We start from the raw sequence: 15,691 nt of genomic DNA on the forward strand, positions 1-15,691 counted from the left end.
TCGTTGAACTGGATTATTCGAAGAGGCGGCCATAACTGGCACTGGAAATTGAAACACACATTCAACAAATTACAGCAAACTGACTAATCAACTTCTTAACTATTTACTTTACGGCACATATCGAAATTTACGAATTGTAGCCGGTGAGCTTACAAAACCTCACTTGAAGTGAATTAGCGGGATTACACCAGGTTCGAGACATTACATTCCAAAGTGTGAGACGAAATACATGAGTGTTCCAGTTACTTTGCTTGCCTCAATGCATAAAAGAGTCGTTCGTAAAAAAGTGGACCAACAGTGCATTTTTAGGGCGAGTTTGATGACGCAAATCTCCGAACTGGTGTCATTATGGAAATTCATTCCAAATGAATACGCCTGAAAAACTCACCGGCTACAATTCGTAAATTGCAATATGTCTCGTAACGTAATTAATTAAGACGTTAATTAGTAAGTTCCGTCAATTAGTTCAATATGACTTTCAATTTTTACGTACAAGCAATGTCCGCCTCTCTGAACAATGCGGCTCAAGGTCTAGAATTACGACGCGTATACGAGAAGCGATCTTTAAAAATTTCAGAGTGCTTTCATAATTTTAGCCAAGCTTCTCAACTAAAAAAAAGAGAAGGGATTGAAAAAGCACGGTGCAGAACACGATTTTAAGACGTATGGCATTTCTCCATCAGAGGTCTGACAACCGAACACACTAGGCCTTATAATTGTATCTTGCACCATGTTTTTTATCAGAATTTTTTTTCGTTGAACAGCTTTTCGTTAGCTGGGACACCCTGTGATGACGCGGCTTTGATTACGCTAGAAAAGAAGGAATTACATTTTATTTTTTTAGGAGAGGATGGGGGGGGGGGGGAATGAAGGGCGCCACATTCCCAGTGTTGCATATATATATATGCACCCGAGTTAGCGTCAAAGAGGTTCATTTAGGAGCGGACCAGAGAGACAAGGAAAACCTCCATTTAAAAACAAAGAGGCAGAAATTGATTCACAAGTTGACTCACGTATCCAAAGTTACCACACATCGCCTGCACAGTTCCTATATAGTGCATACAACAATCTCGACGCTCCACTATATGCGTAGTCCGGCGAATGTATGCATGCCTGCTTGAATTTCCGACCGAATCAATAGCGCTTGCGCAGGGTGTGTGATGTTGTACTTTTATATTGCCTATAGCGCAACTATGCACTTCGAGGTGCCGGGGAAGAATTAAAAGTGTCATCAATATACCTTCGATGACGAAGTCGCAAAATGCACGGGTTTTCCTATAAGAGTCGTCTGCTTGACGAACGTGATGGCAGAAGTGCAGCTGTGCCACGCTGTCTTTTAGCACGGTGGAATCGTGCGCGTTTGCCGTATTCAGTTCGCTGTTCGCAGCAGCAGCAGCAACAGCAGGAACTGTATACATCACACCCACGGCGTCAACGGGTCCGCAGGATGGTGGTAAAAGCGTCTTCTTCGAACAGTGTCTAAGCCTAACTCATTTCACGACGAGAGGGATAAGAAGACTTAATTCTCGCCCGTCGAGAGCGACGGCGCTTTACTTTACTCCGAGACTTAATCAGATCGAATGAAGTGAGGACAGAACTGAAAGTAATCAATAACAGAACTAGAAAGTGAAGAAGGGAAGCGTGGCCGAAGAGATGAAAAAGAGGCTGCTTCGAAAATGACGGAAGTCTCCAAGAGGGTTGAACGAAAATAGGGAGAACGGGATCGGACGACGAGACAGACAACGGATACACTCCTCGTTCGCAAGTTGCGCGCAGTGCGGAGAAAAAGTACACGTCGCTTGAGCCGACCTACGGGGAAAAGAGACCCAGAAGAAGGGCACTTCCTCCATCTTTCCGGCCCGTATCGCCGTCTGCACAACGCCGACAGAACTTCGCGGAAGAATGAGCGGTGTACACGGGCCGAGTCGTCCTTCAGCTCTCTTTTCTTAAAGATGCAGCCTGCATTTCATTACAAATGGGCTCACACACGCGTTACGGATTAGCTGACGCAATTCTGTATACTGCACGGAATTATGTGAGACGGAGAATACGTACACCCAGGCTCCGCACATTTGAAAACTTTGGCTCCGTGGAAAAAGAAAAATAAAAAAGAAGGAAAGAAAGAGGAAGCTTTTCTCGAAATTAGGCCGAGTGGGTCATCCAAAATGGTCCTCAGAGAGGGAGAAGATTTACGACGCGAAATCCGACTGCGTGTTAGCAGCTCTGGAAGAGAACGGAAGAAGAGGCCGAGGAAGCAGTAGCGACAGCAGAATCAATATAAAAGCTGTCCGTGACTACTTTACGAAAGTAGCCGCGCAAGGAGTGCGCGCGGGAGAGTGTGATTAGTTTAACAGTACTCGCGGACGGCTTTCAGTGGCGACGAAGAGGAAGCCATACGGAGGCGAAACGCGCACGTGACCGCGCTCATGAAAGTAGTCCCAAGGCCCACTCGCGTTTGCTTAAGCCAGGGAATCGAAAACACGCGTTTTGCTCACTGTGTGCAGCACGCATGCCAAAATGAGACACAGAATACACTGCTTATAGTGTTAGATTTCGAGGTATACATTTACTTCCGCTTGCTCTTTTCGCGTTTCGCTACAATGCGATTCCGTCGCAAGTGACGAGTTACGCTGGTGCAACGTCTGCGTCAAGAAGTCAAAGCAGAAGGCACTGTCAGACTGTGCCGGACTATACTTGGCGCAGTAACACGCGTGTAGAAGAAGCTCCTCCGCCACAAAAAGTTGTCCGCGAGTTATGGTGTCAAGAGTTGAGGCACGTGCTCGAGGTGTGGGAGAAAGGGAAAGTTCCGGGATGAGGTCACTGGTCGAAAAGATGAAAAAGGCGTGTAAACCAATGTCGACGCAAGACGAGACATAGTCGACGTACATAATATATATGCATTTATTGGAGGGGGTGGAGGGCGGCGGGTTAAAGCTGATGCAATGCTGCATCATTCAATAGTTTTGCATTATTCGCGCATTACTTTCTTTGTTTCATTGTTCAATCTTACACTTTCTTTCAAACTGTTCATATCTAATTAATACCAAGTTTCTTCATTCTCCTTTTTTTTACGCGCATGTACGTCGACATTGTTTTCTTTCGTGCCGACTTTGGTTGACAGGCCTGTCTGTACGGTTTCTTCTTTTTTTTTTTGGCCAAGAGACCGGGCGGGCCGCTCTCCGATATTGTGGATTCTATGGTCCAATGTGGTAAACTTGAGATTATATTGGCGCTAATTACACCTTTGCCGTCATTTTACCTACTCTGCGACTAAATCTCACTTGTCTCATTGAAATCTTACTTTTGATACCTTTTGAGACACGCTAAGGCATCCTAAAGTACGAAAATTGCCCCTCTTGATGAGGGGTTACATGCATACATAGCCAGATCCCAAGTACGCAAAACCCGTATGAAGTCAGTAAAGAAGACCATGTCTTAAATATAGTGCGCACTGTAAGGGAAAACATCTCAAAGGTATTGTTTTGACAAGATGAAGTAAATTTTTCCATTATAGTCATTATTTCCCCGGGAGCCTCCTCTTCGATACAAAAATGCGCACACACAAAACGTACTATATTCTGGAGTTTTACAAGCCAAAACCACGAACTGATTGTGAGGCACGCCGTAGTAAGGGACTTCGGATTAATTTTGACCACCTGGGGCTACTTAAACTGCACCTGAAACTAAGTGCAAGAGCATTCTTGAATTTCACCCCCATCGAAATTCGGCTGTGCTTGGGTGGGATCGAACCCGCCACCTCGAACACACTAGCGCAACGTCATAGCCGCTAAACTAACGCGACGGGTTCTTGGGCACTGTCGCAGGTATGTTTCTTCAGCTGTGGAAAGATTTCCACTTGTCTTGAGGCGTTTTTGTAGACAAACGCTTAATACATTAAGTTAGTTTGCATTCCTTTGATACTTCCCCAAAATAACCGTGGTTTTCAATGGGAAATGCACGTATTTTCTAGTGCCATCCAACTCCTGGCCAATCCACGCACCGTAGGGATCATCCAGCGGGTGCGGGACGTCGCTGGACGTACGACTCTCATACACCTATTCTAGGTTAGCAGCGCGAAGATCGACGTAGGAAGTGAGATAAATGACAGGAAAGGGCGCTTCTCTCACTTACTACATCTGTTGTCGTGCTGCTAACCAAAGATGCAGCATTACCAACATACCCGTTCGTCCACTCTTATAGAATACTACAGAACTCGCCCCGGTTCAACTGCTCTAAGTTAAAATCTGGGGAAAGAGATGGAACGACGAAGCTTGCCGCAAGAAACGTCTATTCGTCGCGAACAACTGCAGTCGAACAAAAGACGTTTGAGTCAATATGTTGTTGGCTGTTCGCTGGCTTAACAGCCCTGACAAGACAAGTCCCCTTGTACGTGTCATTCTTCTTAGTTTGGCCCATTGTGTTCTCTGGCGCTGTTTTACTGCGGACAGCAAAAACAATTTCGTCTCAAGACTCCCGCGTTTAATGACAAGACAGATTGTCGCAGAAAGAAGCCTTGTATACCAAAGGCGTCGTGGACTGATTTATTCAGGAAAGAAAGGCTGTAGAAGATAGGGAAGAAAAGAAAGGAAGAAGGGAAGAAAGAAAAAACAAATCTTGGAACAAATCCTACGAGGCGAACAAGTCGGTCACCTTAAACCGCCTTCTCGAAGTATCTGCTCCAACATGCTCAGGGCTCATTCCTATGGTGCAACCAAAGATATCATTGCGCCAGTGATTTATTTTACTATACTCGCTTTTTCACGAATTGGAAATGTCATCAGCGAACATAGGAGACAGACGGGAGTGTGGCGTGTGGGGAGATTTGTGTGTGAAGGCAAACATCGACAGCGGCAAAATATAAATCGCTTTCTGCCATTGTCCGAAGTCATTCCGAAACGATCAGCGATCGGCGTATCCGACCTCAGAAGTTTCATTTCCACCTAGATATGAACAATTTGTTAGATAAAGCATTTTGAAAAAGAAAAAGTACAAAGATGAAAATATTCAATTTCAGCGTCCTTCTTGCATTCACCAAGTATGTGTTCTAGCGCCGAGAACAAACATATATTCTGCAACTGATGTCATTCTTAGTGACACCTACCGGTTGGCCATCGACGCGCCAAGTTGAAGGGAAAGAGCAGAAAAGATGCCTTGGTCGAATCTCACATTGAATAGATGAAGAGCACGGTCGTAGTATGAAAATAAAAAAACATGAGCCACTCTTTTCAATTTCTTCAACACGCAAGAACGGCGACAGGTTTTACTAAGCGGCAGCCTTATCGCAGGAGCTCTTTTCCAAGTCGGAGCTCCTGGGAATGGGGAAAGCCGTTTGTTCGGCAACCACAGCACTAAACCACAGGGACGTTGTTGCTTTCAAAAGGAAACTTCGAATCTACCGACTGCAAGGAGGTAATCTTTTACTTAGTCCTTTAACTTCTTTAATATAAATAGCTGACGACTGCAACATTTTTAAGGAAATCTGAAGCATTAACTCTAAAACTGTGTAAGTCAACAACGACAAACAATATCGATTCTTAAGACTGCAACTGCGATGTGCGTGCGTGCGTGCGTGCGTGCGTGCGCGCGCGCGCGCGCGTGTGTGTGTGTGTGTGCGTGTGCGTGTGTGTGTGCGTGCGTGTTCGTGTGCGTGCGTGTGCGTGCGTGTGCGTGCTTGCGTGTGCGTGTGCGTGTGCGTGTGTGTGTGTGTGTGTGTGTGTGTGTGTGTGTGTGTGTGTGTGTGTGTGTGTGTGTGTGTGTGTGTGTGTGACCAACTTGGGTCATTGAGTAGTCCATGGTCCAATAGGTCTCTTCATCGCGCTGCTCTGCTGAGAGAACTGGGTGCGAAACCAACCGTATTTACCATTTTGCCTCACTGGATACGTAACACTGGCTATGTGCCGCTCTTAATCGAATCTCTTTGAGGTGACTTTTGTCACTGCTCCTTGCGTCCACAAGCAACAATGGGCACTCGCAGAGGAAGAAGAAGACTACGTCCGGCTGCGTACACGCCTCATACTTGAGGGGTTTCGGCTGGAACACCGCCCCCATCGCCCATCGGCCCATAAAGCGGTGAAGGCACTTTTGTGTTTCTTAAGGACGACGGGTTTGTGCGACCACTTGTGACTATTAAGGCAATTTCTGTAAAACCGCACGCGTCAGCGAACTTGCCACAATTTGATTCTTTCCTTCCCTCCTCTCTCTCCCTGTGATCTTTGCTTTCCCCTTTCCCATTCCCCCGGTGTAGGGTAGCCAACCGGACGTTATTCTGGTTAACCTCCCTGCCTTCTTCTTTTCTCTTTCCTCCTCCTCCTCCCTCGGCGGGGGCAACACTATGTGTCGCTACATTGCCTCAGTGCTATTCTCATTAACGTCGACTTTCATCGTGAGATGGCATCCGCCGGATTTTTTCTTAGCTTTGAAGGTTAGGGTGTTAGCCACGTGGGGAAAATCAGCACCCTGAAGGGTGTAAAAGCGCTTGAGAGTATATAGCTCACCTAAACGAGTGACTGGGAGGGTATGGTGGGCCGGGCGCGGCCTCGTGAGACGGTCTTTTCAGTGGGAGGTGACTCGGGTCCTGCTGGGTGGCGTGGATTTGCAGGACGGGTAGCAGGGGGAGGACGGGGGTCAGGTCAAATCTGCATCGCCAGGGACAAGTTCCTGCACGAAGAACAAGAAAGAAGCAGATAGCGAATGTCATAAATAGTTCTCAGAACCAACATCACAATGAAAAAAAAAAGCACACGGTGTAAAAATGAAAGAAAGATGAACCGAGTCCGAAACTCGCAGACCATCTGTTTCAATTTTTGTTCTTCTTTTCTCTATTCATGTTCCCATTTGCATATTCATTTGCGTGTCCGTTTATTCGTTTAGTCGAAGCCCCAATTACAACAAAGTCATCGGAACAGTGAATTGACTTCGTTATAAGCGGTATTTCGTTGAAGGTGAAGGGGCAGTTACAAAGTTGTAATAACTCGGGATTTAAGTACACTGGCACAATGTTTGATCTCGCGAAACGAACATCGAAACAAAGCCGCACTCGCTAGCCGCGACATGTTAGTGCAGAAATTCCGCTCATGCATGTCAATAGCTGCTTTGTCTGTCGGTCAACAGCACGTGATACCGTCTGCACCAAAGAGCCGCCGCCACGTAACGCAGTGACTTTCGCACTGTTCTCTGCCCCGGCAGGCTAGCGCTAAGAAATGCGTATGTATTCAGCATCAGACGTTCCCCTGCATGTTTGTAAACTCGTGTTTCGTACTAAAGCGGTGTCCGGCACTGTGGCATTTCGAAGAGCACTTCATTAACGTAGTACATAATATTTTAAGCCTTTTTTGAAGGCAAGGTCCTCTTGGCTGAGTTTTCGCCGGTATAGCATATCTAAGATACAGGTATCTCGTAACCACTTCTAGAAAAAGAAAAGAAAGAAAAACCGGCCCTTTAGGGCCTCCAGAACGGAACGGCGAGTCGAAAAAGATGTATCAAAATGTACGCCTCAATAAAAAAGATGTGAGAGTTAGTTTCAGAGTAAGCGATAACGGTATGGTCGTAATTAGCGTCAATATAATCGAAACTTTACATTGTAAACTGCTCCTGTAAAGGATGCACCGCCGCAGCTATAGGTATGCTGAGGCAAAGCCACTGTGCGGAATGCCCTTTGGAAATGGAGTCAGTTAGTTTGGACTAAGCAGAGCTCGACTGAGGCAATGCTGTCTAGAAGGCTGCTGCGGTGGTGGCCAGAAGATGCAAGAATTAGTCGCAGAGTAAATAAAAGTAACGGCACCCATGTAATTAGAGCCAATATACTCGAAAATTGACCACCTTGCACCATAGAACGCACTATCTTGGGGATTAGCCCCCAGGCGTCTTGGCCAAAAAGAGAAAGGGTCTCCAACTGTCGACGCCACAGAAAACAAGGCAGACCTCATTTCGCGTGGAATACGATACGAATAAGATGCGAAATGAGTGAATAATGACATGAAGAGAGAGAAAGAAGCAGAATAGAGAGATATAATCAACGTTTATTTATCTAATACTTTGAACCACAATTTATGTCAACGCTTTCTTCTTTACCGTCGACACATAATCGGCACTTCCTTTTTTATTTCTTCACGCTTTCAAGTCGCTGGGTATTACGGTTTTTATTTCTGACATTCGTATAGCGGGTCCTTCGGTGGCCCGTTTTTTAAGACGCGCACAATGTAGTAAGGAACTACAATGGCAGCATCTCTGCCATCTGTCTTGCTACCGTGGTTAACAACAAGACCAGAACCGTGGATTCAACGGCGTCAACGGCATCGCAGAAAGACATACAAAGACGGAAACGGAAGAACGCTATCTCAGGTCAGGCTACAAAGAATTAGGGAAGCTTACTTCCGGTACACTGTTTCCATTCGAGAGAGTAAAAGAAAAGCACCTCGGCGTTCCTCCAGAAGATAGAACAGCGTGTTCCGGGAGCAGCTCCGATAATGCTCCTTTCCTGCCCGACAGCTAACAAAACGAGTTACTGTACGTTTGCAAACGTGTAAACAGGGCTTCGCGGGAAAGACGGGAAAAACAGTGAAGGGATGCGGGGAAGATGGGCAAAATTGCGTAGGAATCGCCGCGTCCTCTCAGCCCCCTTTCTTGTCTTCCTTCCATGAGACCATCCCGTCCCTTTTGTTGTTACCGGGCGCGCAAGAAAGGCTCCGGCGACCGCTTATTGTGTTTCGACGCGTCGTCAGCGTCACGCCACAGCGCGCTTTCATGCGCCTTTCAGCCATTCAAGATCGTTCAGCCGGACATCATCGTTTTCAAGACGCTTTTCTTACTTCCGCTTTCCAGCTTTTCTTTTGTTCTTGCGATCACTGAGGCACATTGCTTATCCGCCTTCGTCTTGGCTTCGGCATCAATGTCGTTTGCTTTCTTCCGCAACGCTTTTCTTTACTCGCACCTTCCTAGCCTCTAGTGTGGAGAAGTATCCTCGCGCTACTGACGGAGCAGCCTGGTTCCAGAAACAGCTGTGTCGTAATCACTTATGCCATCGGCGGCAAGGCAGACAGTCGGAATTCATTACGTCACGGACAGCCGGTAGGGGAGTTAGCATGGCCTTGTTGCCACTAGTTTTTTCGTGTTTACATATCTTCTAGCTTACACCAAACCTCCTCTCCTTATAAGAGTATCGTTATCTTACTGCGTAAGCGTACTTCAGTGGTACGGCTTAGCTTAAAGCGGAACCGAAACAATTTTTTTTGGAAACTGGAAACACACTGGTGTGAGTGTGATGGTTTTAAAGTAGTATAATCTAAAATAATTAAAACAGAGAGCTAAAATTAAGAGGTACAAATGAGCGCAACCTTTACTTTTCACATTGCTCCTCAACATAACATTTTTTAAAACCAGCTTCCAATTTTCTGTTATTCTAAACCTGCCAAGAGGTGATAGAAGGATTGTCGTGAAATGTTGGCCATTAGAAAGCCCACCTGCAGCATACTTTAGCTACAGTTAAGGCTGGCCTCGTTGCTGACGGCCAAGAAATAATTTAGTGCCGCTGTGATCACCAATCTGTGTCATAATTACCGCGGTCGCATAACTGATGCTTGCTGTCCATGATGCATATTTTCTTATTGAAACGAACACATAAGAAATAATAATGACTCGTCTACATAGTTATTATTAGCTAATGTCTAGTTTTTGGATATCGAAGCGTTCGAGCGCGTACGGCAGGCAGGCCATGATCAGCAGCTTACCGTTATCCTTGAAAACTGTACTATCATTGCACCCTAACGGTGCTAACTTATGGGTCAGAAATTTGGAGGTTAACAAAGAAGATTGAGAAGTTAGGGAGCGCGCAATGAGCGATAGAACGAAAAACGTTAGGCGTGACGTTAAGAGGCAGGTAGACGTTGGTATGGATTAGAAAGCAAGTGGGGGTAGCCAATATCCTTGTAAACCCTAAGAACATGTAGTGCGTCGGGAAGATGACCAGTGGTTTATTAGAGTTACGGATTGGCTGCCAAGGGAAGGGAAGCGCAGTCGAGGACGGCAGAGGGCTAGGCGGTGTGCCGAAATTGGCAAATTTGCATGCATAAGATGGGGTCAGCTGGCGCAAGACACGGGTAATCGGAAATCGCTGGGGGAGGTCTACGTACTGCAGTGGACATAAATACGGTGGTGGTGGTGTGATTACGACGACGACGACGACGACGACGACGACGACGACGACGATGATGATGATGATGATGATGATGATGATGATGATGATGATGATGATGATGAAGATGATGCATTTTTGACAGGAGGAGAAAGAGCTGGAGGAAGTTGGTTGCTGGCGAATCTAGCCTTGCGCTTCTTGCTCGCAATTCACGCTCCACCCGAGCGCCGCGTTTAAGGAACACCTAGCGAGTTAAAAGAAACAGGCGTGTCGTTCAGTACGTCATCGTTCCGAATCGCAGCTCGAGACGAAATGATGAGAAAACGCGCATGGGGAGGCAGAACAGGACGCAAGCTCAGAGCTTGTCAGCCATCTAGCGCACTGTGACACGCCTTCGGTGTCGACACAGCGCCCTGGAATGAGCCTGTTAAACGTCACCAATGGCAATCTCTTAACGACTTAAGAATTAATAAGGAGGAGTTAAAGCACCTCTCTTCTCAATGTGCGCTGCTCTCGCGAAAACACCATGTCATTCCGACTAGTCCGTGGAGCCACGTCCAGACGCTGGTGTGCTCCCACCAAAAGATTTACGCTGCGTAGCCAGCCAAGGGCACTCCAATAGGTAGCGTTCAAGATCAGCGCGAATCTTACAGATCACAAATAACGGCGACGCGGCGAGTCCCATCTTGTTATTCTGCCGGGAAGTCACGCAGTGCGTCATGTTATACAATTATGGGTGAGCGAGTCTCGTGCAAACCATTTCGAGGTGGAAGCATCTTTATCGGCAATGCAGACCTAGATCCTTTCCGACAGGAAAGCAGATGAGAGTGCTCGGAGTTATTGATACGGGGTTACAGCGAGTGGCTGCCTTCTTTTGTCGACATCACGTCGACCCAGACATGGAAACAGAAGGGGCGCGTTTGATTCCACGTTCCCACAGTTGACCAAGGTCAGACTCCCGATGCCAACAACGCCGCATTAAGGCCGTCTTCGTTATGGTAGCTTCACGCTTCCTTCACCCACCGCAGTCATTTGGTCCGGGAGAAGATATATTCGCAGAACGAAATACAGGGCGCCCGCGTAATATCAATGATTAATTCAGGACATTCAGAATGCGTGTATGCCTCATGGCACTCATTTTTTCCAATGCATATATCATTGCAAACGGACCATAAAGTCAGTGGCGATACTTCGATTGCTGGCTCCTTTGTTTGCCTAGCCAGAGCTCACTTCGTTTAACTGCACCGACATTGTGTCACCGGAATCCTACGCGCATTTCAATTTGCAGCCCCCCCTCCCCCTTTCAGGGTGAGGCTGAAATTCATGGTGAAGTAGAAAATGGTCCACCATCAGTTTCCTCCTTTTTTTCCGTGAAATATTATATTGCCCTTCCTACGTCGTTAGCTTTAAACTCAATGCCGCATACTGATCAGCTTTTCTTTAATGGTGAACCAACGTAAAATGGAAACTTCGATGGTTAGTTCCAAGCTCTGCACAGAATATTGAACAGCTTCACTGCAACAGTGACCATTCGCAAATTTATATTCAGATGGCATTTCCAGTAGCAGGTTGCGCAGAACACAAATGGCAGCCAGTAGTGTCTAGAGAAACAAAAAAGAAAAGGGGGGGGGGGGGTTCTCACCCCAATTTATACTTTCCCAGAGACTGCCGTCGGAGGTACTCGTTTAGACGCAGAGAAGTGGTCGCTCTACCACCTCTTAATTGAATATCCCACTATTTGAGCATTTTCGCTGTTGAATATATGCGCTTACCGAACTGGCGGGAGTCAATACAACTCTCTAGTGTGAGGCTGTTTCAATATTTTTGGCATTGTGAATCTGCAGCTACGCAACTGACAGTGTCGCTAATGCTGTCCTAGATCACAATGCTTAAGAGTTTTCGCTCTTGACTATTCGCCCCTACTGAACTATTCATTTACTAAAGCTCTGTACTTTCACGCTGTACTCGTGTAAGTACTTTCGCCCAAGGCTATCCTCAACTACGGAATCAACGACTTTGGACAAGCTATTGTTACGCTATGTAAATATTTTAGGTCTTAAAACTTCATCCCTGAAACCGCTGGCATTGCTACGACTCTCTAATAGCACGCTGAGTAAGTATATTCGCATTTGAACATCAACTTTTACGAAACTGACTTCGTCACTGAAGCTCTCTAATGTTGTACTATTTATGTATTTTCCCTCTTGAAGACCTGCTCCTAACGAACCGCCGATGTCGCTAAAATTCGGTAGCAGAAGGCTATAGGCAAGGCCGATCCCTAAACATCTTAACAGACTCGAAAGACACGTGTAAAAACTATACAAAGGGCAGAATTAGCGGCATGGCCCTCAGGATAATCAGTGGGGCAGCAGCCTCTGCTGAGCAGACACCCATACAACACATAATCTGGGTCCCAGGCCACGCAGGCGTAGCGGGGAACGAAAGAGCAGACAGCCTAGCTCGAGGGCTTACATACCGAGCAGGCATGTCAGATGTTCTGGAGCTTCAGCTACTGGCATGCGAGGGGGGATACACAGAGACATTACAACTATACAGGGGGACTAGATTCAAGTACCCACCACCACACAAAGCCCTCACGAGGGAGGAAGCAGTCGGCTGGCGTAGGCTACAAACGAACTCCTTCCCCAACTTGTACATCTATAACAAGATGTCACCAACACAATACAGAGCAAACTGCCCCTGGTGCGGCGACACACCCACACTATACCACATCACATGGGAGTGCGAACGAAATAAAGCATTCCACCAACACGAATTCCCGAGTGCGGAGCAATGGGAGAGCCGGCTCACCAGCAGCGAGCTCGCGGCCCAAAGGGCCTTAGTGCGGCACGCTGCTGATGCAGCGCGACTCAGTGGAGCCCTGGACTAGGGGCCCAACCTTGCTGCAGAGAAGCCTCAAGTCGCCGGCGCCAAGAAAGACGACGGAGGCTTCGAATCCGCGAATCTCTTAAACGATCTCATTAAAAGTTTTCTACTACTACTACTACTACTTCTCTATTGACATACCCTGTATTTTTGCTCATTATTATCCTCATGCACTCTTATTGCGACCAACGCCTAAAGAGAGACCAAACACAAAAGAAGACGAGCCGAGGCGCCGGATTCCAACCATCTGCAGCGATAAACAAACAGCTTGGTGATCAATAAATGTTGTTAGAAGCGAGCGCCTGTCCATCGTCTTCCTGCGCGTTTTGTCTCGCGTTACGCTCAGGTCGTAGTAACGCAGCACCAATAAAGCCACCTCTTACTGATCATGCTCAGCTTCCATATGCGACAGCGTCGCTAAAGCTCCCTAACAACAACACGCGGTCTACCCAACCGAAGACGTCATCATCGGCGCTCCATTAGGCGCTGGGCGAGATTGGCTCCAAAACCGCGTGCTTCGGAGACGTCGTCGTCACTAAGGCGGCAAAGGAGCTGGCTTCCCAAGGACAAACGACCGACGTCATCCCATGCATACGCTGTAGGAACCCGACTACACACACGACGACCCCCCTCCCTGCACCCCCCCCCCCCCCCGGCAACAAAAGCCGACCTCCAGCCCTCCTGCAGGCGGGAACTGCTTTTATGGCATTTTGCCCAAGGTTAACCCAAGCGACGCCGAAGGAGGCCCGCAGTATTCCATTCATGTGCTGCGGTGGAGAAGCTGCATTCGTTGTTGTGTGTGCATACGTATTTTTTAATATCTGCGCGAACTAGAGCACGCCGCGACTGCGCACTTAGTATGGCGGCTCGCTTTAGTAATCGCGGGGTTTCTTTTCGCTCACGACACCGTGCGTTGATCATGGGCGCTTCATAAAACAGATTGAAAACGACTCGATGCGAAGTCTCCTGTCGTATTTTCTACAGCCTATTCTTCAGACTAAGAGGACAGCGATGCACGTACTTAATTCTCGTGCCGTATTTTTTTCTTTTGGTTGGTTGGAAGTAATTGTTCTGCGCTTGGTTGCGAAGTCTAGAATAATTGAATTGTTTCACTTCTATTGTCATCAACCTTTATTCATGCAGCGATTGATTTAACGTTGTGGAGAAGGCGGTAGACATACTGTAGTTGTCCCCATATCCAATCAATCAATCAATCAATCAATCAATCAATCAATCAATCAATCAATCAATCAATCAATCAATCAATCAATCAATCAATCAATCAATCAATCAATCAATCAATCAATCAAGCCGTCAATCACTCAATCACTCAATCAATCAATCAATCGTTAGGACTACCAGAAGAGGCTTTACTGCCACATTTAATCGAGCAAAGTGAGGTAAAACGAAGCTACATTCGCGGTTCCCCGGCTAACAGGCGAAACTTGCACTAAAGAGAAAAACTGGATTGCTAAATTACGCTTCTCGAATACCAGAAAAATAAGAAATACCGTGACCAGAGGCATGGAAACCCGGATAGACCGTGAATGTAAAACAAAGGTGGCGAAGCCACCTTGAAGTTCGCACACTGTGTTCTCGTTACGTCACAGACTTTGACAGCGTCCCCTAGTTAACTGTATAGTTAATTGTCCACCTGTAGACAATTGGATTGGATTGGATTGGAGAAACTTTATTTATGCCTGCAGTTGGGCGCTCGCGCGCCCCGACGAGGGCCTACGTCATCTTCTAAGTTGCCGTTACTCGGCGCGGGTCTCCGCTCGCCGTTGCCGGCTCGCTGGGTCCGTGCCTTTCGAGCGCCTCGAGGACCTGCTGGACGGCCCAGAGCTGATCGTCTCGGTCGTAGCTCTTCGCGGCTGCCTCGAGCCGCGGTGGGAGTGTTCTTGAGTTAGCGTCTTCTGGATATTTAATGCAGTCCCACAAGATGTGCGTGTAGTCTGCGGTCTCCCTCCGGCAGACTCTGCACATATCTGTCGGATATGTCTCGGGGTACATGCGATTCAACAGTTTCGGGCTCGGTAGCGATCCGGTCTGGAGCTGTCTCAGTACTACCGCCTCCGCTCGACTCAGTCTCGGGTGCGGGGGTGGAAGAGTCCTGCGAGCCAAGCGGTAGGTCTTCGTGATTTCATTGTAATCCGTCATGCGGTCCTTGGTTCCGAACCACGTCGGACGGTCTGTCGCCGGGGCGCGGTTGGTTAGCGCTCGCGCCGCGGCGTGTGCCGTCTCATTATGGTTCTCATTGCGTTCCGACGCGTCGCCCGCGTGCGCCGGGAACCACTTGAGTCGTACTTTTCGTTCGTCTAGTTTTACCGCTCGCAGTACGCGCTCAGCCTCCCTGCAGATACGTTGCATTCTAAAGAAGCCAACCAATGAAGCTTTGCGAACTCTTTCGACAGGGAAATAGGTCAACACATTTTAAAATTCGTGACGTCACATGTCGCACTCGTGAAAGCTAAATTCCAAGAGGCAAGCTATAGTCAATATTTACTTGCTAGTAAAGCTTTCTTTCTTTCTTTCTTTCTTTCTTTCTTTCTTTCTTTCTTTCTTTCTTTCTTTCTTTCTTTCTTTCTTTCTTTCTTTCTTTCTTTCTTTCTTTCCTTTCTTTCTTTCTTTCTTTCTTTCTTACCATATAAGTGAAGCTAGAGCCTTCAAAGCTGG

General features: G+C 47.2%; 1 protein-coding gene across 2 annotated transcripts in view; it reads right to left on the minus strand.

The window, feature by feature from the left end:
- The window catches only part of LOC142588160 (neuroglobin-like), a 278,478-nt gene that overhangs the window by 35,540 nt on the left and 227,247 nt on the right, over window positions 1-15,691 (minus strand). For both annotated transcript variants that reach the window (XM_075699661.1, XM_075699660.1), the window contains exon 2: window positions 6,495-6,657. The gene's annotated coding sequence lies outside the window, so the exon portion shown is untranslated. The remainder of the gene's footprint in view (window positions 1-6,494; window positions 6,658-15,691) is intronic.

This window comes from Dermacentor variabilis, chromosome 7 (genome assembly GCF_050947875.1).
Source record: "Dermacentor variabilis isolate Ectoservices chromosome 7, ASM5094787v1, whole genome shotgun sequence".
In the NCBI taxonomy this organism is placed as follows: domain Eukaryota; kingdom Metazoa; phylum Arthropoda; class Arachnida; order Ixodida; family Ixodidae; genus Dermacentor; species Dermacentor variabilis.